The following is a 26,817-nucleotide window of genomic DNA, read 5'->3' as shown; positions in this document are numbered from 1 at the left end:
TTATTTTATTTAAAGAAGAAAATTAATATATTGGATGTATCCAATATATTAAAGAATATACATAAAAATACATAAACAAATTAGAAAATAATAATATACAAAATATTAATAAAATAAAATAAAAGAATAAGAAAAATAACTGCTGCAGAAATTAATAAGTAAATTTTCTACTTATAAGTGCTGTTACTTCTCTAAAGGAAATTGGACTTCCTAGCTTCCCTTTATTGGTAGAGTTTAACGTACCCGGTATTCAGAGATGACAGGACTTCGGACTTCCAAAAGTCATGTCTATCTCCCAGTGTCGGGTAACTTAATTCAATGCACTTATTTCTATATTGCAAATTTTTTTATTTTTTATGCAAAGAATAAAAAAGATAGAAAATGGCTCACATAAGCAAATGCTTGTGTGTGAGCCTGATTCTCGTGTTTTGTTTATGGTTAGATTTTGCCAAAATCTCCTTTAACCCATACTGAAACTAAATCTCACTCCATTTTTTAATAAATTAACGCAATTTCATTTCATACTTCCATATTATCAAGTCGCAGCAAATTCTTAACGAACTACAAGCATTGCATTTACCTGGAAGAATACAACTCGCTAGCTGCACACTCCATAGGGGCCAACGATGTTATAAAATAGAGGCTCTGCCCATAGGTATCTTCATCCTACTAATTCAATGAAGCCAAAAAACAACCGAGCATAGGCACGTCTAATTGGCTACTCTCGTTTCCGCCATCGTCTGATTGGCTACTTTCGTTTCCGTTATGATTGTTGGCTCAAAACATTGCGATCTTATTGGGCATAGTGGGCAGAGTAGGGGTGGCGAAACTGTGACGTATGGCTTCAAGATTTTGTTGTAAGGGCAGATCCTCTATTTTATAACATCCTTGATAGGAGCACACAGGCACAACTAGCGCCATGCAGCGGGAAGTATGAAAACTTCCAGCGATAGGGAACTCAAGGCCAACTGGCAAAACATTTAAAGCTCTCTCTTATTGTCATTTAAAATGGAGAATTTATTAACAATAATTTTTAACAAAATTTTTATTATTCGACTAAACGTAAAAAAGGCCAATTGATAAGCTACAGATGTAGTACGTTTATCAATATATTTAAGTCCGTTAACTTGGAGTTCGTCAGAAACCCAAACAAAACTTATACCAAAATTTTGTGCACATTTTGTGCAGTTTTGTGCACCATATCTCGAGTTTTGTGAACATTAAGAAATGCAAAATTTATCATATTTAAATTTTTCAACGGTATGCCAGGCCTGAGTTCGTCCAACCGGAAAATCAGAAAAACATATATAAATTAATAGACCGTGTTTTGTGCAGTTTTGTACATCACTTCCCGAGTTTTGTGCAACTCAGTTAACAAAGATATAGCAACTTTAAATTATGGAGTATGCCAGAAACTGGAGTTCGCATAACACCGATTTCGGCAAAAGTTACATCAATCGTTAGCATTTATTTTGTGCAATTTTGTGCACCACATCCCGAGTTTTGTGCACCTCAAATAACACAGATATAGACCCTTAAAAATAGTGCGTATGCCAGGTGTGTACTTCGGATAACACCGAGTCCGGCAAAAGTTACCTCAATCGTTAGCATTTATTTTGTGCAATTTTGTGCACCACTTCAAGAGTTTTGTGCACCTCAAATAATATAGATATAGCTCTTCGACGATCATGCGTATGCAAGCTGTGGAATTCGGAAACCGCCGATTCCGGCAAAAGTTACATCAATCGTTAGCAATTATTTTGTGCAATTTTGTGCACCACTTCCCGAGTTTTGTGCATCTCAAATAACACAGTTATAGCCTCCTGAAAATACTGCGTATACCAAAACAAATAGTGCGTACAACCCAGTCCAAATCTCTACTACGTCAAACATTATTACTTCTTCTATAGAGTCTTGTGCATTATGTCCCAAGTTTTGTGCAACTCAGATACCCGAAATGTAACCACATGAAAATTGTACGTATACCAATATCATAAGTGCTATAATGCCGTCCGGATCTCTTACTACGTCAAATGTTAGTACTCCTTCTGTAGAGTTTTGTGCACCATGTCCCGAGTTTTGTGCACCTCAGACACCCGGAATAAAACCACTTGGAAATAGTGCGTATACAAATAGAACAAGTGTGTACAGCGCCAACGAAATCTTTTACTATGTCAGATGTCAGTACTCCTTGTGTAGAGTTTTGTGCAAAATTTCCCGACTTTTGTGAACCTAATATCCCCGGAATATAACCAGTTGAAAATAGTGTGTATATCAATATCTCATGAGCGTACAGCACCGACCAAATCTCTTTGTGTGTGAAATGTTAGTATTCATTCTGTAGAGTTTTGTGCACCATGTCCCGAGTTTTGTGCACCTCAGATACCCCAAATATAACCACTTGAAAAAAGTGCGAATACCAATAGTCCAAGTGCGTATAACACCGAAAAATATCTTAATATGTCATATTTTAGTACGCTTTCTGTAGAGTGTTGTGCATCATGTCTCAAGTTTTGTTGTAGAAGGCCGAGTTCCTTCTCCTTCATCTGCATATCAAAATGCAGATGAGGGGCACATTTACATATCATTATTTAAATATATTAATTTGTGGTAAAACTAATTGCTTTTAAATTAGCGTGCATATTAAATATTGTCTTGTTATTATAAATATAAATGGGTAAACACCGAGCGTAATACGGAAGTATTAATACAATATTGTTGTATATTGTATTTAATTATGTAAGTTACCTCCTTTATAGGCTAATGAACCTTTTATTTATTGCGTGCATCTCATTACTGGGACATTGTATTGTATATATTACATATGGAAATGAAGTGAGATAGTTATTAAACTATTCTACATTCATTTAATTAAAGAAGAAATTAAAGAATATACTATGGATTCATGCATAGACACTTGAACTTTGGGTACAGAGCTACGTGGACAGAGAATTTTTTTCTTGGCGACTCTTGGCTGCATCGAGAACTGCATGTGAGGTCCATGACAACTCACACTTGAAGAAATCACTAAATGAGCAAGAGAATATGACTCATTACATATAGGAAGGATCCTGTTCACTTCCTCTTGTAAAGCAATGCTGTGTTGGATACATTGCTGACTGACGCTCAACATGCTTTGTTGAAAAAGTTGTAAAAATTTTAGCGTCAACATGATAGATTTTGAATTTGTAAAGGTGCGATTTCTTCGCCTTTTAAAAGAATTTCTCGAGTAGCAAGCTCAAAGCGTCATTCCACCCCTCTTCACCAAAGTTCGTTACCCCGTCAGCTAGCGGACCTAAGAAATTTTCCCAGGATGCACAGCAGCTTTGAAAAATTGTATCTTATTTTGATTCATTTTATATGTAAAATATTAATATTAACGTATTACGCTCACTAGTTCTTGGAAAGACCGTTCTAAATTCATGACTATTTTGTCAACGTGTTTCCCTTCGTTCAAGACATTTGGCTCTTGTATTTTTCAAAATTAATAGTAACATAAGATGTTTCTTCTCTCTCTCTCTTGCAAACATGGCTACGGGTTTTGGTAGCAGACAGTTTGAAGGGAAGCCAAAGGAAAAGACTTCCTTCTAATACAACGAGAGATGACAGTTCTGTATAATATTATCAATGTATTCTGAGTATATTTTTCTTTATTTTTGTATATAGTATCATGTGTTTCTATAATGCAAAGTATTGGTTTTAGTGAAAATAACTAATGTTTATGTGTAAATGCTATGGACTTCTGTTTTGGTCAGAAGCATTTCAAAGTGACCGCCATCAAAGCTGAGGGGAGCACCTCTCATAGGTGTCTGGCTAACTATGCAGTCAGAAGCAAGTTTCTGTGGTCTGTTTGTAGGAGACGACCCAGTAGATGTTGCCTGCGGCATCAAACCCTTTGTGGGAAGATTCCGAGAAGAGCGAGTCCCGCTTTTCTTGGAATTTCATAGTTTAATAACCTTGTTCAGTGGCTGAACAGGGGTAGTTGATTGATAGATCTGGAAGAGTACACTTCGAACAATTGTGTGTGAAGTCTTCAATACTTCTCAAGTACCGGGAAGTGTGACCCAGGAAGGTGAGAGAATCGCTCCCCTGGATTCCTGTGTTTATTATACATGTACCGACATGTATCGGGTACTTATTTGTTCTAGTGAACAGTGCTAGTACCCACCTATTTGATTGTGAGTTACTTCAAGTGCATTCGAACAGTGTCAACCTTAAAAATTTGAAAGCTGCGTTATAATCAGTGGCTACGCCTGAACATGATAGTTTCAATCATTAACTTAACTATAGCCTTGTAGCTATATTTTGGTAAGCAGTAACAAGTAGCCGTTATTCGTCTATAAACTTTCTTACTAGCACAGTGGTGCATTTCACTAATTCCCAGTATGGAATTGGAATTTTATATTCAAATCTCTATTAGAGAGATTTCTGGCCTGTCACGCTATTACGGCAGTGCCATCCTTGGACTCTAGCACAAGGAAACAAGCAGTAGCTTAATTTGCCTGTATTACTGACATTCCTTATGTCAGCTCCAGCGTAGTTTTGACTATCCAGCGAATCAGAATCGTCAGGAACATTTCTTTATTTTAGTGGAATGAGAATTTGGACACTACCTTGGTGATTTTCCAGTAGGAACTGTGCGTCAACTTTTCCGAATGAACAGTGCAGCGAATATATATATTGATCATGTTCTTTTTATTTTATTTTCACGTATAAAGTGTGTATAGCTATTTTATGTGCTATTATCATCCTCCTCTCTGAAAGACAGTCAGAGACAGTGAACTTAAAATAAATGAGGAGCGCATATTAATGTAGTGTATCAGATCAATTAAAAGATCAAACAGATCTTCAGTATAAAAATCATTATCATCATTTTTTTTATTTTTATAAATTTTGCAGTGGAAAAATTGTGTGAAATTTCAATTAAGAGTGTGTGTGTGGTGCACCATAAATAATAGAAAGTCAATATAAGTGTATATTAAAATGGAAGTGTTAAGTGTGGCTATTTTCATCCATGGTCTTCCAAGGCAACAATAAACCATCATCTATCCAAAGTATTTCTAGAGGTCTGATTTTCCTGCATGGTGAGTACCTGATGCTAATTCCTATGTTTTGTTTTCAGGATGGTGAGTCAAGGAAACATTTCTCCTTGTCTTTGTACATCTGACCATCTCCCTGAATGGGGCCCAGGGAGAATTACGCCCAAAGAACTAACAGAACACAGTCATGAGTATAGAGAGTAATTAACTGGCTGCTACCTGTTTGTTTTAAAACTAGATTTATTTTTATTTTTTTAACCTATTGTTTATTTTGAAAACTCTCTATAAGTAGCTTCCAGACCATGACTGTAGTTCAAGAATACCCTGAGATCTTTTGTTCATTTATATTCATTTACATATGCTCTACCGACTATTAAGAGTGTCAGTGGCGGCTTCCACAGGAGATCACCTTTATCTCCAAGCAGGGAATTATGTATGCTGATGCATTCTTTTTGCATTTTATGTAAATTTTGGTATTATTTTGAATATCCCTAGTCACTCCACCTTATTTTTATCATCTTTATTGTGGTGGTGTTTCTCTGGTATGCTTAGTTTCGTTTTTGGCTACCAGCACCTCACAATATTTGTGGCGCCAACAGCGTAAAGGGCGATAGAGTATTTCTTTTAAATACTCATGGTCAGTGTACTTTTGGATGTAAAAATTTTCGATTTCTGTTTTGTCAAACCTCTCAGAAATTTCCAAGAACTGCGGTGTCTCTTATAAATGTTTCGAATTTTTATTTTGTGCCTATGATTTTTGTGTTGTTGTGATATACTGTGTTTTAGAGAATTCAGGCTTATTGAAGTTTAGGGGGGAAGTAAACCTTTGTATTTAATTTGTACTCATTAATGGTATTAACTAGAACACAGGCTCGTAAGTTTGGAAAGATGGAACAACAGTTTCTTAATGAAGACTTCGCTCAGAGAGCAGATGAGCTCTCAGATGATAGTTTAGTGGTAGCGCAGAGCGCTAACGAGCGCACCGGAAGTGTGGGAGAAAACACTGATGTGGTGGAAACGGTTCCGCCATCCACCGGTAGGGAACCGGAAGTGCCTTTTCGGGAAGGAATTAGCGAACCGACTGTCACTCCGAGTATTGTTGAAAGCCCAGTCTTGGATGAAACGAGCAGTATTAGTGGTTTAAACCTAGCGGCCATTTTAGGAGAAATTTTGCAGGGCCAGAGAAAGCTAGAGGAAAGTACCAAAAGTTTAGAACAAAGATTAGAGTCGAAAATTTTGGAAAGTTCGAGTAGTCTAGAGAGCAAACTAGAATCGAAACTAGAGGAAAACACCAGGAAGTTAGAAGAAAGTTCACAAAGTTTAGAGAAATTAGAGAGAAAAATAGAAGAAAGTAATAGTAATTTAGGTAACAGCTGTCAGAGACTTGAACAGAGAATAGAGACCGGCCTGGAGCAGGTGCATAGAGAGACAAAAGATATGTGTAAACGTCTCGAACAGGCGATCGAGTCTAGTAATGATCGTCTCGAACTCCAGTTGGAGACTGTGAGTTCGAGATTTGAGCACAGTGAACATGAGTTAACTGAGCGTTTAGAGGTCACCACAGTAGAGTTAAGGGGGGAGATCGAAGGCGCTCGTGAAGACCTAAATTCTCGTGTAGCAGAGACGGCCAGTAAGTTGGAGAAGAACTATAACGAACTTAATGAGAGCTTGCAGCGTGTCTCGTCTCGGGTTGAACAGACCACCCAAAATCTCAATAACCAGGTCAGGAGAGTGGAAGTGAGCTTCGCTTCCCAACTTGCCAGACTTAGGGGGGAAATCGAGCAAGAGACGCAACTCGAGGAAATACGTTCCGAGTGCAACGGTAGCATCCGTCAGATGCATGATACCGTACAAGACGTCTGCACTCAACTGGAGAAGAAAATGGAAGAATGGAAAAACTCCGTGCAGAAAGAGACGAGCGAGGTGATCGAGGGACGTCTCCCGAACATCTCCGTCTCTGCCACGCAAGAAAGACCTCCATCACCAAACAACTCCTCGAATCGCGAATTGCACGGTTCTCAACCTGGGAACCTGGCTAAATCCCACGAGACAGACCCTGTACCGTCGACGTCTCGCTCATGTACTCATGAGACGAGACAGAATCTGGCCACCGCGCTAGGTCTCATTCACCGAGATGTAACCTTGCCGGTTTACATGGGGACCGAGTCCGAGACAGAGACTTATAACTTCGTCCAGGACCTTGACCGCTACTTTGAGGTCACAGGGGTACCAGACGAACTACGGCTAAGTGTCATACCTAGGGCTCTCAGGAACACATCATACTAATGGTTCCAAGTGAACCGTAGTAAGATCGACTCATATGAGGATTTTATCAGAGAATTCAGGCAATGTTATTTGAGCGAGGAACGACTGGCGAACTTGAGGGCAAACATATTCACGTCTCATTTTGACAGTCGTGTGCACAAATCCCCAGCAGAATACCTGCTGGATTTGTTGCATAAAAATAGTATTTTGGAACCGCGGATGACAGACTCAACTCTGTTGAAAGTACTCCCGAGGCACTTTCCCAACTGGTTATTTCGGGCTATTGTCTCGTCTCGCCCGAAAACCATAGCAGAATTGCTTAACTTAGTACAGGAACTGCAGTCTTCGATGTCGAATCGAGACCAGTTCTATCAGCAGAACCCAAGGAAGGGGGTCAACATGCTCCAGGTGAGCATTGATAATGAAGAAAATAGCCCCCCGGCCATAGCGGTAAGCAGCTGGCTCGTACACAGGCAAAAAGAACACGAGAAAACCAGCGTCCTTACCAAAGACGAGGACAACGACCGAACCATAACAACCAGCGCTCGCCAGCCCGTAATCAGAGCAACGGAAGTGGGTCGTCTGGATGGTCACGTGGTGGGAACTCCCACACCCACCAAAACAATCGTGTAGCCCGCGGTAGGAGGGGAGGAACGCGCAACACGGATAGCCAGCGACGGAACTCCTTTAGAGGGGAGGAGGAAGAGATCCAGTTACTGGAACATTATGACCGTGCGCCCCCTCCACCGAACCAGCAGAATAATGTTACCAGGAGTAACCAATCCTCATCTCCCTCTTCCAGGGAATGAGAATTGTCCGCACGTACTTGCGGCGACGGTAGGTTGGGCACGGACAGAACTTGTTCACCCGAGTTGACACAATTGCATCCCAAGTATGTGCGTAATTCATTAACCAGTTTTGATAATGTAAACATAGAGAATTCTTGCGAAACTGTAGTGAAGGAAATTTATACTTCAGAAGAAAAAGAAAAAGAAAATTGTGATTTTTGTTTAAAAATAAAGAACACGAAGCATTTTGATGAAGGCAATTTAGAAAAGAAATTAGTTTTATTAAGTAGGAACGGAGAACCCATCGACATAGACAGGGAAATTTATGAGGAAGCTAATGGCATTTTTAAGAACCTCTTTGACACTAGTAATGAACCGTTACCAGCGAATAACGTCATTTCACTACCAGAAATTAATATTTGTTTATTTGGCAAGGAAGTAAATTGTCTTTTGGAAACCGGAGCTGCCTGCTCCGCGATCTCTAAGGAATTTTGGGACACCGTCTCAAATAGCCATACCCACCCGCATTTTTGAGTGCGAAGAATATAAGGGTAACGTCGGCTTTTGGAAATAAAGCAGCGACACTAGTAGGCCAAACTCTGTTAGTCATTGTGATACAAGGGAAGGAATACCATACTTTGGGTATTATTATTTCAGGCTTAAATAGGTCTTTGATACTAGGTTCCAACTTCTTTACAGAATCTCGTGCCGTGTTAGACTATGACACCGGCCTTCTACATGTAAAACATCCACATGATGTAGAAGTAGCGTTTAGATCTGTAGATTGTGAGACTGAAGATCTAGTAGTTCGATGTTTGGAGTGGAATGGAGAGTGCAGCAAACCATTTAGTTTAATGGATGAAATTGAGAATGTTAATTTTAATTTTTCCCCGTCAGACGAAAGACGGAAGGCCATAAGGGTTCATGCACAAGATGAGTCCTCCAGAGAGCAGGCAACTCGTGCACTAAACTTGGATGATGGAAGATTCCCAAGTTCCCAAGAATTGGCGAATCACGTATTCCCACTAGAAGAGTGGATGAAAGTGAAGACTCGCCCCTCCCATTCAGACATAGAAGAGTTTGTATCGAACTTCTCAGATCTCTCAGCCTCACAGAGAGATAGTTTGAAAGCTGTGCTGCTCAAGCATCAAGATTTTTTTGATGTCAAGCCAGGTTGCATAGCTAACTACGTGCATGAGATTGGAGTAACGGACGAACGTCCAATCAAGACCAAACTTTATCCTTACCCTAAACGTTACAGAAATTTAGTATCCAATGAAATTTCGAGATGGCTCGCGTGAGGAGTGATCAGAAAACAGCCTACTGCATATATCAACCCACTGGTAGCGACAGCAAAGAGTGATGGACGTATACGAGTATGTATCGACGGCCGAGCTTTGGCTAAGATATCTGGTGATTTATCTGACCGACCAATGCCTCCCTTGTCTGTTCTCCAAGACATCTGTGATAATTCTTGGTTCAGTTGCGTGGATGCAACTGAGATGTTCCTTCACATTAAGGTCAAAGAAAGTGATCAAAAGTATTTAGGATTTTTACATGAAGGTATTTCCTACGTGTTTCAGAAATTACCTTTCGGTACAAAACAGAGCCTTGCTTCATGTGTTCGAGCACTAGATATGCTTATTGGAACTGAAGCGCGAGAGTACTGCGGCGCGTATGTCGATGATCTGATAGTAGCCGACAGGAGCTTCAGTGAACATCTTGTACACCTCGACAGAGTGTTGGGTTTACTCACTGCAGGTGGCCTAACTCTCAGGCTGAAGAAGTGTAACTTTGCAAGAAAGAAATTAAACATACTTGTTTTCGAACTTTCTCAACACGGAATTGGTAAAGATCCGGAGAAAGTGAAGTCGGTGTTACAGTTCAGAACACCCAGGAACGTGAAGGAACTGCGTTCCTTTATTGGCTACTGCCAATATTACCGATGCTTCAGCAGAAAATACTCGGAAGTTCTCTATCCGTTGTTCAATCTGCTGAAGAAAAATGTGAGGTTCAAGTGGGAACCCGAACATCAGGCAGCGATGGAGATCAAACAGATCTTCCAAGAAGAAGTAGTATTGAAGACCGTCCTGCCTGATAAGCAATTGATACTAGAATCCGATGCGTGTGACGTTGCGTGTTCAGCTCTATTATACCAACGTGATGACAATGATGACATTAGGGTCATCGCTTTCACATCACGTGTGTTCAACGCAGCACAGAAGAATTACTCAGTGACTGAGAAGGAATTTTATGGACTTATAGATGAGGTTGTGAAATTTAAGCAGTATTTAGTAGGAACTAAATTCAAATTTCGCAGCGACCACGTTGCTCTTAAATTTATCCTGTATTGTAGACTTACAAACCAGCGCATCACCCGGTGGGCGATGTTGCTGTCCAATTTTAATTTCGAATTCGAGTTTGTAAAGTCGAATGAAAATTTGAGTGATTATCACTCACGGTACCCTCCTCACACAGAAGAAGACCTCAGTGTTGCACGGAAGCCTATCCTCCAGGAGTCGCTGATGACCATACTGACGGAAATTCCTTGTGAGTTGAGAAAGATGATAGCCATACTACCGGAGATGCAGTCTTCTGACTGTCTACGGAAAGATCAAGAGAGAAGTAGAAGAGAAAACGAACTCACCAAGAGTGAATGGTGCTTGTCACCGTTTCGAAGTTTTGAACGGACGCTTATGTAAGCGTGACCGGGAAGGAGTTCGCATATGCATCCCAGAAGTGTTAGTAACTCCACTGCTCGATTATTACCATTCAGATCGAGGGCACATGTCGGCCAGTAAGTTGCTTCCACTTCTGACTGAATTTTTCGTATGGCCAAAGATGAGAGCAAGCGTGAGGAGATATTGTGCTTCCTGCGAATTATGTCAAAAGAGCAACCATCCCCACTGTTATCGTCCGGGACCACTGAATCCCGTCATCGTAGAGAAGCCAGGCTATCTGGTATGTACAGATTGGCTAGGACCAATAACCAAAGGAATTGGGGGAGTCCATTACATTGTTGTGTTCTATGATGCTTTTTCAAAACTTATAGGTTTATACGCATGTAGAAAAGCAAACACTGCCACCGCAGTAAGAAAGCTGAAGGACTATTTGAAAGTAAACCCTAGTGTGGAACTCGTCTTGACAGACAGAAGGTCACCTTTCCAGTCTGAGCGCTGGAAAAATGAGTTACCAGACCTTGGTATTAGGCACATAACTTCTACTCCATATTATCCCCAGGGAGAAATGGCAAAAGTCGCAGTAAAGGCAACCGTACGTTTACTGCGTAAATTGTGTCATAACAACCAAAGATTGTGGCCCAAACACTTGGAGAAAATAGAGAAGTGTTTGAATTCCGCGGTTTGTAGACCACTGGCGTGTCAGCCTATGAATGCCATTTTGGACAGTCTATGTCTAGAGACATAGCCAGGCTCTTCGAAATCCCAGAAGTGGATCAGCGCCATGACGTGCAGTACTACATAGATATTGCTAAGAAAAATCACAAAAAGAATGCTTCTGCACGGAAGAGAAATTTCGACAAGTCACACCGTACAGTAGAGTACAATGTGGGTGACCTTGTATTATCTAGAGTTTTCCCAAAGTCGGATGCTCTAGCAGGTGTTTCTAAGAAGCTGCTACTCCTATTTTCTGGCCCATGGAAAATTGTCGCTACCACGGGCAAAAACATGTACACGCTAGCGGATCCTGCGACAGATGAGGTCAAAATGACCAGAAATGATTACTTACTCAAGAAATATGTTGCTAGAGAAGAAGCAAACAATGGTGGTACTGGTGCAATAGAGACGAAATAGATACTCACACACGAAGCATCGAAACCCGGATTTGACATGTTAGTGTAAATAGTGTAGTGTTATAGTGTTTATTTTAGTGTATTAGTGTATTGTGTGTATTATGGGGAACTTATGTATTCAGGTTAAGTAAAGCAGGGCTTCCTGAATTTTCTGCATTTAGCTATTGTGTTTATTTTCCTTGTACTGATGTTTATTGTGTTTTACTTTGTGATTTACCTTGTATGTTATTGTGTGACTTATGTAATATTTTGCTTATGTTTACAGGAACATAAAATGTGCCCTCATTATGATCTACGTCCTGTATTAGTAAATACAGCACCTAGAATCATAGGGGGAATTGTAGAAGGCCGAGTTCCTTCTCCTTCATCTGCATATCAAAATGCAGATGAGGGGCACATTTACATATCATTATTTAAATATATTAATTTGTGGTAAAACTAATTGCTTTTAAATTAGCGTGCATATTAAATATTGTCTTGTTTTTATAAATATAAATGGGTAAACACCGAGCGTAATACGGAAGTATTAATACAATATGTTTGTATATTGTATTTAATTATGTAAGTTACCTCCTTTATAGACTAATGAACCTTTTATTTATTGCGTGCATCTCATTACTGGGACATTGTATTGTATATATTACATATGGAAATGAAGTGAGATAGTTATTAAACTATTCTACATTCATTTAATTAAAGAAGAAATTAAAGAATATACTATGGATTCATGCATAGACACTTGAACTTTGGGTACAGAGCTACGTGGACAGAGAATTTTTTTCTTGGCGACTCTTGGCTGCATCGAGAACTGCATGTGAGGTCCATGACAACTCACACTTGAAGAAATCACTAAATGAGCAAGAGAATATGACTCATTACATATAGGAAGGATCCTGTTCACTTCCTCTTGTAAAGCAATGCTGTGTTGGATACATTGCTGACTGACGCTCAACATGCTTTGTTGAAAAAGTTGTAAAAGTTTTAGCGTCAACATGATAGATTTTGAATTTGTAAAGGTGCGATTTCTTCGCCTTTTAAAAGAATTTCTCGAGTAGCAAGCTCAAAGCGTCATTCCACCCCTCTTCACCAAAGTTCGTTACCCCGTCAGCTAGCGGACCTAAGAAATTTTCCCAGGATGCACAGCAGCTTTGAAAAATTGTATCTTATTTTGATTCATTTTATATGTAAAATATTAATATTAACGTATTACGCTCACTAGTTCTTGGAAAGACCGTTCTAAATTCATGACTATTTTGTCAACGTGTTTCCCTTCGTTCAAGACATTTGGCTCTTGTATTTTTCAAAATTAATAGTAACATAAGATGTTTCTTCTCTCTCTCTCTTGCAAACATGGCTACGGGTTTTGGTAGCAGACAGTTTGAAGGGAAGCCAAAGGAAAAGAGACTTCCTTCTAATACCACGAGAGATGACAGTTCTGTATAATATTATCAATGTATTCTGTGTATATTTTTCTTTATTTTTGTATATAGTATCATGTGTTTCTATAATGCAAAGTATTGGTTTTAGTGAAAATAACTAATGTTTATGTGTAAATGCTATGGACTTCTGTTTTGGTCAGAAGCATTTCAAAGTGACCGCCATCAAAGCTAAGGGCAGCACCTCTCATAGGTGTCTGGCTAACTATACAGTCAGAAGCAAGTTTCTGTGGTCTGTTTGTAGGAGACCACCCAGTAGATGTTGCCTGCGGCATCAAACCCTTTGTGGGAAGATTCCGAGAAGAGCGAGTCCCGCTTTTCTTGGAATTTCATAGTTTAATAACCTTGTTCAGTGGCTGAACAGGGGTAGTTGTTTGATAGATCTGGAAGAGTACACTTCGAACAATTGTGTGTGAAGTCTTCAATACTTCTCAAGTACCGGGAAGTGTGACCCAGGAAGGTGAGAGAATCGCTCCCCTGGATTCCTGTGTTTATTATACATGTACTGACATGTATCGGGTACTTATTTGTTCTAGTGAACAGTGCTAATACCCACCTATTTGATTGTGAGTTACTTCAAGTGCATTCGAACAGTGTCAACCTTAAAAATTTGAAAGCTACGTTATAATCAGTGGCTACGTCTGAACATGATAGTTTCAATCATTAACTTAACTATAGCCTTGTAGCTATATTTTGGTCAGCAGTACCAAGTAGCCGTTATTCGTCTATAAACTTTCTTACTAGGACAGTGGTGCATTTCACTAATTCCCAGTATGGAATTGGAATTTTATATTCAAATCTCTATTAGAGAGATTTCTGGCCTGTCACGCTATTACGGCAGTGCCATCCTTGGACTCTAGCACAAGGAAACAAGCAGTAGCTTAATTTGCCTGTATTACTGACATTCCTTATGTCAGCTCCAGCGTAGTTTTGACTATCCAGCGAATCAGAATCGTCAGGAACATTTCTTTATTTTAGTGGAATGAGAATTTGGACACTACCTTGGTGATTTTCCAGTAGGAACTGTGCGTCAACTTTTCCGAATGAACAGTGCAGCGAATATATATATTGATCATGTTCTTTTTATTTTATTTTCACGTATAAAGTGTGTATAGCTATTTTATGTGCTATTATCATCCTCCTCTCTGAAAGACAGTCAGAGACAGTGAACTTAAAATAAATGAGGAGCGCATATTAATGTAGTGTATCAGATCAATTAAAAGATCAAACAGATCTTCAGTATAAAAATCATTATCATCATTTTTTTTATTTTTATAAATTTTGCAGTGGAAAAATTGTGTGAAATTTCAATTAAGAGTGTGTGTGTGGTGCACCATAAATAATAGAAAGTCAATATAAGTGTATATTAAAATGGAAGTGTTAAGTGTGGCTATTTTCATCCATGGTCTTCCAAGGCAACAATAAACCATCATCTATCCAAAGTATTTCTAGAGGTCTGATTTTCCTGCATGGTGAGTACCTGATGCTAATTCCTATGTTTTGTTTTCAGGATGGTGAGTCAAGGAAACATTTCTCCTTGTCTTTGTACATCTGACCATCTCCCTGAATGGGGCCCAGGGAGAATTACGCCCAAAGAACTAACAGAACACAGTCATGAGTATAGAGAGTAATTAACAGGCTGCTACCTGTTTGTTTTGAAACTAGATTTATTTTTTATTTTTTTAACCTTTTTGTTTATTTTGAAAACTCTCTATAAGTAGCTTCCAGACCATGACTGTAGTTCAAGAATACCCTGAGATCTTTTGTTCATTTATATTCATTTACATATGCTCTACCGACTATTAAGAGTGTCAGTGGCGGCTTCCACAGGAGATCACCTTTATTTCCAAGCAGGGAATTATGTATGCTGATGCATTCTTTTTGCATTTTATGTAAATTTTGGTATTATTTTGAATATCCCTAGTCACTCCACCTTATTTTTATTATCTTTATTGTGGTGGTGTTTCTCTGGTATGCTTAGTTTCGTCTCTGGCTACCAGCACCTCACATTGTGCAACTCAGATACCCGAAATGTTACCACTTGAAAATAGTGCGTATACCAATAGCCCGAGTGCGTACAGCGCCAACCAAATCTCTTTGTTTGTGAAATGTTAGTATTCATTCTGTAGAGTTTTGTGCACCATGACCCGAGTTTTGTGCACCTCAGATACCCCAAATATAACCACTTGAAAATAGTGCGTATACCAATTGAACAACTGCGTACGACGCCGACCAAATTTCTTACTATGTCATATTTTTTAGTACTCCTTATGTAGAGTATTTGCACCATTTCCCGAGTTCTGTGCAATTCAGATACCCGAAATATAACCACTTGAAAATAGTGTTAATACCAATAGCCCAAGTGCGTATAACACCGAAAAATATCAGAATATGTCATATTTTAGTACACTTTCTGTAGTGTTGTGCATCATGTCTCGAGTTTTGTGCAACTCAGATACCCGAAATGTAACCACTTGAAAATAGTGCATATACCCCGAGTGCGTACAGCGCCAACCATATCTCTTTGTTTGTGAAATGTTAGTACTAATTCTCTAGAGTTCTGTGCACCATGTCTCGAGTACTGTGCACCTCAAGTACCGGATATTTTACCACTTGAAAATAGTGCGTATAAAAATAGAACAAGTGTGTACAGCGCTGACCACATCTCTTTGTGTGTGAAATGTTAGTATTCATTCTGTAGAGTTTTGTGCACCATGTTCCGAGTTTTGTGCACGTAAGATACCCGAAATATAACCACTTGAAATTAGTGCGTATACCAATAGCCCAAGTGCGTACAGCGCCAACCAAACCATTTACTATATCAAATATTAGAACTCCTTCCGTAGAGTTTTGTGCACCATGTCCCGAGTTTTGTGCATCTCCGATACCAGAAATATAAGCACTTGAAAGTAGTGCGTATACCAAAATCCCAATGCGTATAACGCCGAACAAATGTCTTAGTATGTCAAATGTTAGTATTCCTTCTGTAGAGTTTTGTTCACCATGTCCCGAGTTTTGTGCACTTCAGATACCCGAAATATAACCACTTGAAAATAGTGCGTATACCAATAGCCCGAGTGCGTACAGCGCCAACCAAATCTTTTACTATGTGAAATGTTAGTACTCTTTCTGTAGAGTTTTGTGCACCATGTCCCGATTTTTGTGCACCTCAGATACCCAAAATATAACCACTTGAAAATAATGCGTTTTGACTGTTCTTTTGCTCTGAGTGTAATGACGCCGATAATCCTCAGTATGGTGGCGGGAAAGCACCAAAACAGCCGCAGATTTGACCACACGATTCCATTTGTATTCTCCACTGTGAGCAAACGCGGCACTCATCTTGCCTAGATTTTTTCACACCCAATTTTTCATGCAAAATTGAAATGACTGTGCCTTGCGATATGGCATGCATTATCCACTTAACAATTTCAATCCAATGTGAAGAAGAATGCTATAATATTCGTAGTTATCTCTTCTTACAACTAAAAGAAATCCTGAATAGTTATCCTAAATAAATATGAATCCCATAGCATGGAATAGCTATCCCATCCGAATGACTCCAAAAGTTACTTTGTTGCGATGGCCATATGAGATTCAGTTTGTGCTGCTCTGTCAAGTGTTTTGGAACCACCTTGCATACAGTTTATGAAATCTGTGTGTTTCTGTTTGTTTCGTGCAGCAGAAATCTGGAGATTTGTGGAAACATCACCGAAAGTTAATCCAAAGTGAATTTACGGTCGCCACGAAGAGCTTCTTCAATTTTTTCAACAAGCGAATTAGACAAAGTCTACGGTCTTTCACCCCTTTGCTCATCGTACACATCAGCGTTTTCAAATTCACATTACCACCTAAACACACTACGATTCATAACTCCTTCGACATTAACTGATTATATCTCGTTAAAACTTCAGACGAAGATATTTCCTTCACAACGAGATAACGGATAACACTGCGTATCTCGCACTTGGCGGCAGATTTCATCGACATATTTCACGGGAGACGTTACTTTGGCTATAGTTGCGGTCGTACTGGCGCGTGATTGGACTCGCTAGAAAGGGTAGCCAACATAGCAATGACAAATTCCGTCTGCCCGCGAGGGCCCTAGTACACTTATTTTGTGGACGTGCCTCGTACATTCTAGTAGAAATAAGCCCCACATAGAAGAAATTAAAACCGATCTTTGATCTATATTATGAAGGTTATTGCGTCCTTCTACCTCTAATATAGGAAAATTAGGCCCAAATTGGGCAAAATGCGGAAAAATAGTATAACAAGCTGAAAATTGGTGGATGTGTTCTTTCGATACCCCTGATTAACATACTCAAAATCCCAAAAAATCCCACCTGGGCAACATGCCGCCATCTTGGAAAATGGCCGCCATTGATTTTTTTTTACTTAGGTTCCTTTTGAAGGCCATAACATCGGACACAAGAGAGATATTGATGTGCGGTTTGCGCGAGGTTATCGCAGATACTCCAGACTATTCACTGAAAACAACATTTAAACCTTTAATTGGAAATCTATGTAAACAAAGTATATGAAAATTTCAACTGCGAAAATTTTTCGATATATATTTTCAATACAAATAAAACACAGTTCTGACCAGAGCAGAATGAAATATATTAAAAACTATACTTACAATGTGTTACAGTTTCAAGGACCTAACGTCCTCTTCATCAGACGAGTGTTTGTGTCTGATGAAGAGGACGTTAGGTCCTTGAAACTGTAACACATTGTAAGTATAGTTTTTAATATATTTCATTCTGCTCTGGTCAGAACTGTGTTTTATTTGTTACTCTACTTATCCAGAGCCATGGAGTTTGTTCATTATTTTCAATACAACTCGATTTTCGCTCTTTTCCGTCCGTTTTATCAAAAAAAGTAATGAGGCAAATGTTGTAGAGCACACAAAAATACACAAGAATATATCCTAGTTTTGTCCAAAAACTCAAGTCTGAATGGTTTAATAGAGCGCGCAGTAAACTCAGTGTCACTTGCTTAGCCTTAGTTAGTTGCTGCACAAGAATGTAACAAAACAACTTCCACATGGGCAATACTTCCAAATATTTTACTTCGAGCATTTTCTTTTGAAGGAACCTACAGATTTAGAGCATCCACGTCGCTTGCTTGCGGTTGATATCAGGTTCGGCATTTTGTTATCGGTCAGGTCTTCATATTCTTCTTCATAGATCATTGAATCTGCAGTATCCTCTTGATTTCTACATCTCTCAATTGCACAGTTGCTGCAAAATGGTGAGCATCGAAGTCCATCTTTCCGACAACCACAATATTTTTCACACCCTACGTGACAATTGCAGCTTACAAGGTTCATCAGCATATCTGGAGCTGGAGGTTGAGTGCTAGGGACAGATATTAACTCACCATTACTGTTTTTCTTCCAGCCCCATTCGACTGGAGGAAGGGACACACCACGCCATTCCTGAACCTGATGATACACTCTTAAGCAATGTTGCTTCGCTGCTGCTGAAGTTGGAGGAAGGGTTACTAAACCGAATGTTGCACCTATTTTCTGTTTAGCAACAGTCCTGACGTAGCACTTATATCGAGTTTTGTTAAGCCCATCGGAAATTTTTCCACCGTACATAGCGACAAGAAATTCTTCACCAGCCGTCACGATCTCATCAACTGCTGCATTCTCCTTATTAAAAATGTCCACTTTCTTGCGAAGGTTTGGAGATGCTTCCAGTGTCTTAAAGGCAAGTATTTTTCCTCTTTTGAAAGGTGTCGATGTGGTGTCACAGCCAGATATTGCGTGAAGGAAAAGCATATGATTATACATGTCACCCAGGGCCAGCTGCAATTTCGTAGATTGGAACAATTTTGGGGGGTGCGACTTCGAGCCCGGTATAAGCAACCGAATGTTATTATTTGTTGGTGCAAGTGCCGTAAGAAGTACTAGCAAGTCGGTGTCTGTGCCCACAATGACAGGGTTTTCCTCACCTTTTCCCAGGTTCGATAGCAGTAACTACTATGAGACGGTCAGCATCACCCGAAGCGTTGATCACAGAAAATCCATTTTCTTTTAATTGTGCTCCTAGAAGCGCTATGAAGCTTGCCTTGTTCGCCTCATTTCCTAAAAATTGATGCTGTGAAGTACTTGCTTCAGTTTGCAGCTCTACCAGCACTTCTTAAGACGAAAGTTGTGATCTTCGACGCATGCGCTCTGTGGCTTTTGTTGTACATTCCGTATAACCGTCAAAAACTATCGTAACCTGTCCTTTATAATTTGCTTTGATGAATGAAACATAGCTCTGACATACATCACTGAAAGTCCCTGGCCTTGGCCAGTGAACTCGATGCAGTAAATCTCCTCCGTCTAGAACAAAGCTTGAAGTTTCAGGAAAGGTTTCAGATGGGGGGCATATTTTCTCCATAACACCTCTTAAAGTTGACTTTGTGCCTTTCCTAAGCATAGTTGCGTCGAATAGTGCTGGTGGCATCGATGCCAGTTCGTAGTTCATACAACCTTCCAGTTCCATATAACCTATAGTTCATACAACCATAACAACGCATACCATTCGATGGAACAGCTGGTTAGGATTCACAGGAATCAATTCACCCCGAACAACCATGGCATTCGTCATTGCTGCAAGAGTGACTACCTTGTCCTTCCGTTGAAGCATGATGTCCACAAAAGATTTCCCATTAAGCTTCTTTAAGGTCTTAATTCCCTGCTCGTAAGCTGAATCACTGTTCACTGTTTCGTCTGCTATAACACCACTGTGCAAAGAAACTAGAAGATCGGGAGGTTTCTCAAAAGGAGAATGCGTTCGTAACCACGTTGCGAATATTTCTATGTGCCTTAAGTCCCTTTTTTGGCAGGCTTGTCCAAGTTCTACATGCTGTTGTGATATTGCGATAGCTACACCTGCGAAATCTTCCAAAGCATCCAGTACCTACATTGATGCCGGCATAGAATGTATCCAGCGTGCGGAACAGAGTCGGATATATCACGACCACGAGTTATACCTCCGGTCGTCTTTATATTCTTCATCAAAACCTGCTCAATGGTCAAGTCTGACCAAACTCCGCTCCAGAATTTCGATTTCCGTCGTACAGTGAAAAATCCCTTCTTCACGAATTCTTCATAGTCGGAAGATGACAAATATGATTTCAGCTTTGTCATCTGCTGCAAATACATGTGAGCAGATCTCGCATAATTAATATGGCCACCGGCATGCAAATAGGGAAGCATTTTTTGTACGCTGAATAAGTGCAGTGCCCAATCACCTGTGCGTTCTGCTCTAAGAAAATTACGCATGATTTCTACCTGCTCAAAGTACTGGACCCATAGTTTGCCTGTCCTGCTTTCCAGAGCTTCCACTTCTAAAGCTGTTTTAATCGATGAAATAAGCTTTCTCACTGCATCGGTGCGTAGAACATCATCTACTTTCTTCTTCCCCTGGAATAAAAATTCATAATCTTCTTTAACTGCTTTCAGTCTTTCTTCACACAGCACTTCATCGTTAATGATTTTGGTCACAAGCAATAAGCAGAGAGCATTTTGAGTTAAGAAGTGAGCTCGTAGTGCTCTAGAGTAAGAATGTCCTGTCAACATATGTACTACAGAGTTTCTCGCAAATAGTTGCTGCCAAAGCTCTTGTAAGCCACTGCCTTCCATAATTTTTCCAACGGCACCCATGAACGACATTAACAAATGGAATCCTCCAAGACGTACAATCACTTTGGGAGCGGGCTGTCAACATTTGCTGCTAAAACGATGTCCATAGCTTTAACGTGAAGTGGCTGGTCAAATGTTACGATACATGATGACTGATTTTGTTTCTTGCACTGCTCCGATGCAAACTCCAAACAGGAGTATATAGTCGACATGTTACTGGGTTCGAGGTTCACTATTGGAAGTGGTAGTACATTAGATATTTCCACACACTCCTCGGATTGCATTATTGTTTCCATGAATCCGCTCCATCCTACAAAATTTGACACTTTACAACTTGGTCCAGACATCCATAACAAGTCGATATTTCTAGCGAATTCAGCATTCTGTGGCTTAATGTTAAGTATGCTAACATCCTCCATAGAAAAATGCTTGAGTCCACTTTTGTAGTGCTTGTTATACGTCCTGATCTTTGTGTAACCAAACCTCCCGATATTGTTGGAAGAAGGCACTGATGCTGGACGAAGAACCTCATTTTTAACTTTCACGAAAGAAGCTGGCGTTGCACAGACGATTCCACCCATTACATGAAAATTACCATATCCGTCAACACTGCTAACGTTGTGATCTATGTTATCGAACACGTACTGAACAAAAGCTCTGTCGTCTATTAATGTCGGGGCATGTTCCGTTACTGAAGATTCATACTTAAATGCTTCACTGTAAATGAACACAATCCCATGGCATGGAAAAGGTCGATAATTGAGCAGCACCGAAACCTTCTGTGCAAATAAACTGATACACCCAATTGAATTGGTGACACGAATGATCTTGGGCGTACTGCTGATACAGGGTTTTCATAAAGTCTGGACGGATTTAATTTGCTTATAATTTTCATAAAGATGCTCATAATGAAATCAAATAAAGTGCAAACGGTAGCGGAAGGATTAAATTTTTAGTTGGCAACACTGTTAGATAAGCGGCAACTCTGAACACGTTAAGAGAGGGAGAGGGAGGGCAAGGGTCAGTTTCTTACCAAATTTCATCCATTGTTGTTTTCATTATTGTTTCAATGTTGACTGTTCAAAGTAAGTTGTAAGCTGTATTGGTGTGTGTGTCTTTTAAAGAAATAAATAAGTGAAAAACTCCTCTGAGAAGACTATTTTTTTACCGTATCAAAGATGGCATCGGTGAAAGAGAAAGCGCAATGTGTTCTGTGGTACGCAGAGCTAAAATCACCATTTCTGGTGTGTCGAAAGTTCACCAAAGAGTTCAAAAAGCCGGCACCGACTGAGAGTGCAATCCGAAAGTGGAATGCTAAGTTCTTGGAGACAGGAAGCGTCCTGGGCCGTCCTCGAAGTGGGAGGCCGCCAACATCGCCTGCAACAGTGAGCAGGGTAAGGGAAAGCATCATCAACAGCCCACAGAAATCGATTCCTAGACGGTCCCAGTTGGAGGTGTGGCGGTGAATGAACTGAGCTGGTGCAGATTACAGGTAAAAATTTAATTCTTCCGCTACCGTTTGCACTTTATTTGATTTCAATATGAGCATTTTTATGTAAATTATAAGCGAATTAAATCCGTCCAGACTTTATGAAAACCCTGTATAATTGCATGGGCCATGGTCAGTGTTGTTTGTGATTTGCAGTAATGTTTCTTCTTTGTTACTGTTTCCAAAAACAGTTTTAAATTTTCTGGAACCATGTCAGCACCCCCTTTTCGAATGTCTTCAGCTGATGGATATGTATCAGTCGTGTATACAACAGAACAAATATCTTCTTTGATAATCTCTGCTGCCATTTGCACTATTCTCTTCTTTTCATTCGAAATATTGATTTCCACTCTTTTAAACCATTCGTCCGTTAGTACACGGCTCACTACACTTCTAAATGACACTACGATACCCGATTTGCCTTTGATGTGTGTGAAAATTACTCTTGGGCCAAAATGTTGCTGCAGTCTTTCTTTAAGGCTCCTTTCACTGTACAGTTCTACACCAGGAGACAACTCACTCATTACCCGATGAAGATCGGCTAAACGATATTGGCACTCATCATCATTTTCCATGAATTCACACAGTTTTGCAAACGCTGTATCCTTTTCCAACTCAGGCCCCCTGCTGTGATAACCCACAGATGGACGATTTTGATTTTTCGGTGCAAACGTAGAAAAACATTTTCGGTGATACTTAGCTTCAACTGCTACAAGGCCAATCACAGAGCAGACCCGTAGAAGAACTTCGCTTCTCCATTTGTCATTTCTTCTTTTTGCCTGTGCAATGATAGTTTCTTTAAATGGCAATGTAGTAACACAACTAACTGCGGGAAAACGTTCGGGATGTTTTCTCGATTCGGAAAACTGGGTTGGTTTTCCACACATCAAGCAGTGTGCCTTGAAATCAAACGCATCGACACTTTTACGTAGGTTTATGCTAAAATCTTATCCCTTATCTGTAACTTTCTTAATTCGACGTGTGTAGTCTTTCCTACATTTATTATGCACTGTCACTTTTTCTTTGTCCACTAAACTGTTATGCAAGTCATCTCCTCGAATTAAGCTTATGGAGCGAATAGTTTCTAACCCTCTAGTCACGATCAGTCTCATTTTCGGATATCGGGTCTTTGCATATCACACATACAACACTCTCCATCATATTCATTGTAAACCCTATTCAACACGGAAATTAGCACAGTTTGGTACTCATTTTCAAGCAAAAACCACTGATCCCACCAAACACTGTTCACTAGTCGGTTTTTTTTTTTAACGCTGTCGAAACAACATATAAAGACAGAGTTACAAACAAAAACTTCGAACCGTTGTAGATACAACAACGCTAACATGTGTTAACGCTGTTGCCAAATTTACGCGTTGCCAGGTATGCACTATTAAAGAACCTAGCTTATCAAATTTTCTTTTCCATATTTGGGAAAATAAATATATTCACATACTTGTTTTTCTCGTACGTAAGAAACTAACGAACTTATAATTTGTGAAGATATAGTTTTGTACTTTCAAGTGCAAATATTTTGATTGCTTTTCATATAAATGAAAAAGGCACATAACAACCGGAGAGAAAAAAATACTGCACTACACATGGTGCCGCGTTTACTGCGCGCTCTATTAAACCATTCAGACTTGAGTTTTTGGACAAACCTAGGATATATTCTTGTGTATTTTTGTGTGCTCTACAACATTTGCTTCATTCCTTTTTTTGATAACATGGACTCAAAAGAGCGAAAATCGAGTTGTATTGCAAATATGTATCGAAAAATTTTCGCAGTTGTAATTTTTATATACTTTGTTTACATAGATTTCCAATTAAAGGTTTAAATGTTGTTTTCCGTGAATAGTCTGGAGTGTCTGCGACAACCTCGCGCAAACCGCACATCATCATCTCTCTTGTGTCCGATGTTATGGCCTTCAAAAGGAACCTAAGTAAAAAAATTTTCAATGGCGGCCATTTTCCAAGATGGCGGCATGTTGCCCAGGTGGGATTTTTTTGGGATTTTGAGTATGTTAATTAGGGGTATCGAAAGAACACATCCACCAATTTTCAGCTTGTTATACTATTTTTCCGCACTTCGAACTAATTTTCCTATACTACTCGCCAGCTTATGCACTAATGATGCTACTGCTATTAGAGAAGGGCGTTCAAAAATTCCAGTGGCGCATACTGGATGCCAGCTGGCGTTACCACTAATATAGTGTGTTTGAAAAATAAAATCCCTAGTTCTAATGTGTCCTAGAATCTCTACAAAGTGACATACACTATTCTAGTTTGTGGTGTTTGATTCATCAAGTCTCCAGGTTTGGCTCCCTGCAGTTGGCAGGCCTGCTTGACCTTGAGACAACACCAGTACTGTTTTTACCTCTGTTTCCTCAGTTCTTTCCAGGCAGGCGTGCCGTGCAGAGCAACTCAGCAGCACTGTGTACTCCGCAACAGAAAGGGCGGTGTGTTATTTGACTTGTGAAAACTGAGTCAGTTATAACAGTGCAACGTAATTTTAGACGTCAGTATGGTGGTGAACCACCTACAGCAAAAACTATCCGTCATTGGCTAAAGTCTTTCAAGGAAACCGGTAGTGTTTTAAAAGCAAAATCACCAGGTAGAACAAAAACTTCTGAAGATGTTGTTGAACAGATCTGTGTTTCTTGTGTTCGGAGCCCGAAGAAGTCATTGGCCAGACGTAGTCTAAAACTAGGAGTGCCTAAACGTACTGTGTATGATGTTGTGCGTAAAAGACTTAAGTTGCGCGCCTACAAATTGCAACTGTTACATGAAATTAAACCTACTGATAAAATCGAAAGGTATGAGTTTGCTGCTAACTTTCTACACAGAATTGATGATGATGTCAATTTTTTAAAAAATATTCTCTTTTCTGATGAGACTACATTTCATGTCAGTGGAACAGTTAATCGCCATAACTGCAGAATTTGGGGGACAGAGTATCCACATGAAGGTATTAAACATCTACTTGACTCTTCCAAACTTAATGCCTGGCGCGGTTTGATGGAAGATCGTGTGATTGGTCCTTTCATTTTTGTAGAAAAAACAATAAACGGGGATGTTTACTATGACATGCTGACAGAGTACGTCTTTCCCCAAATGGACGATATTGAGGCGGAAAAGGGGCTTGTCTTTTTCCAACAGGATGGCGCCCCACCTCATTACAGTAACCACGTGCCTGCGTCTCTTGAGACTCGCTCTCCAGGAAGGCGGATAGGCAGGGCTGGCCCAATACCTTGACCATCACGAAGCCCAGACTTAACCCCACTGGACTTTTTCTTTTGGAGCTACATAAAAATTGTTGTGTGCAGTGAAAAGATCAGAGACATAAATCGTTTACGGGAAAGAATCGTCGCGGCGGTTGGGACAGTTACACCAGAAATGTTGGTGAATACGTGGCGAGAAGTGGAATATCGTCTCGACGTGTACAGGGCCACAAATGGATTTTACGATGAAGTCTACCAACATTAAACAAAACTTGATGGAATTCTCTTTCATGATATGTACTCATTGATGTAAGTTTTCATTCATTTCCCAATTAAATTTATACTTAAAACTAGGGAGTTCTTTTTCAAACAACCAGTATTGATGAACTATTAATGAAGTTATTAATAATGGTTATTATTATTATTATTATTATTATTATTATTATTATTATTATTATTATTATTATTATTATTATTATTATTATTATACTTTAATAATAATATAATGGTGATATAATACGAGGATCGTTCCAGAATAATGCCTCCTATTTTTTTCATGGATAAAGAAATCGCAACAGCACATCTAAACAGAGCAATATTTCAACTACTTACTGTCATTTTTTTTAAGATAGTTCCCACCATTCGTTATGCACTTTTGCCAACGATGAACCAGAGCTAGCATGCCACGCTTCTAAGAATCGGAACCAGAGGAGGCTAACCACTTCATTATAGCTTTCCCAAAAGCTTCCGAGTCTTGAAAATGTTCGGCACGTAGTTCTCCTTTCAGAGGTCCAAAGAGATGGAAGTCTGAAGGCACTAAATTCGGACTCTACGGGGGATGTGGTAAGAGAGTGCAGCCAAATTTTGCAATGAGTTGCATGGTCGCGAAATTGGTGTGGGGCCTGGCGTGATTATGTTGTAGGTGAAAGTTTGCTTCTTCTCTGGCCTTCCCCTCGAAATTAGGGATTTCATCTTCTCTAGGGATGCGGACGAGTCGAGACATGTCTCTAGGGATGCGGACTTTGAATTCGAGTCGAGATTCGAGCCGAGACACACTTTGTTAAATTTGAGACAATTCTAAACAAACGTATTTCTCCACTGGAATTTTCGAGTCGAGACACGA

General features: G+C 39.7%; 1 protein-coding gene and 1 long non-coding RNA gene across 2 annotated transcripts in view; one reads left to right on the top strand and one right to left on the bottom strand.

Annotated features, from left to right (window-relative positions):
• Nucleotides 1–26,817, top strand: part of LOC145671226 (cationic amino acid transporter 2-like) — a 1,570,353-nt gene that overhangs the window by 1,002,847 nt on the left and 540,689 nt on the right. The gene's annotated exons all lie outside the window — the stretch shown is intronic.
• Nucleotides 1–26,817, bottom strand: part of LOC145671229 (uncharacterized) — a 331,066-nt gene that overhangs the window by 108,528 nt on the left and 195,721 nt on the right. The gene's annotated exons all lie outside the window — the stretch shown is intronic.

The sequence above is a fragment of the Thermobia domestica genome, chromosome 15, assembly GCF_964235325.1.
Source record: "Thermobia domestica chromosome 15, izTheDome1.hap1.1, whole genome shotgun sequence".
In the NCBI taxonomy this organism is placed as follows: domain Eukaryota; kingdom Metazoa; phylum Arthropoda; class Insecta; order Zygentoma; family Lepismatidae; genus Thermobia; species Thermobia domestica.
Note: the sequence above shows the minus strand (reverse complement) of the source record. Positions and strands in the feature narration are given on the sequence as shown.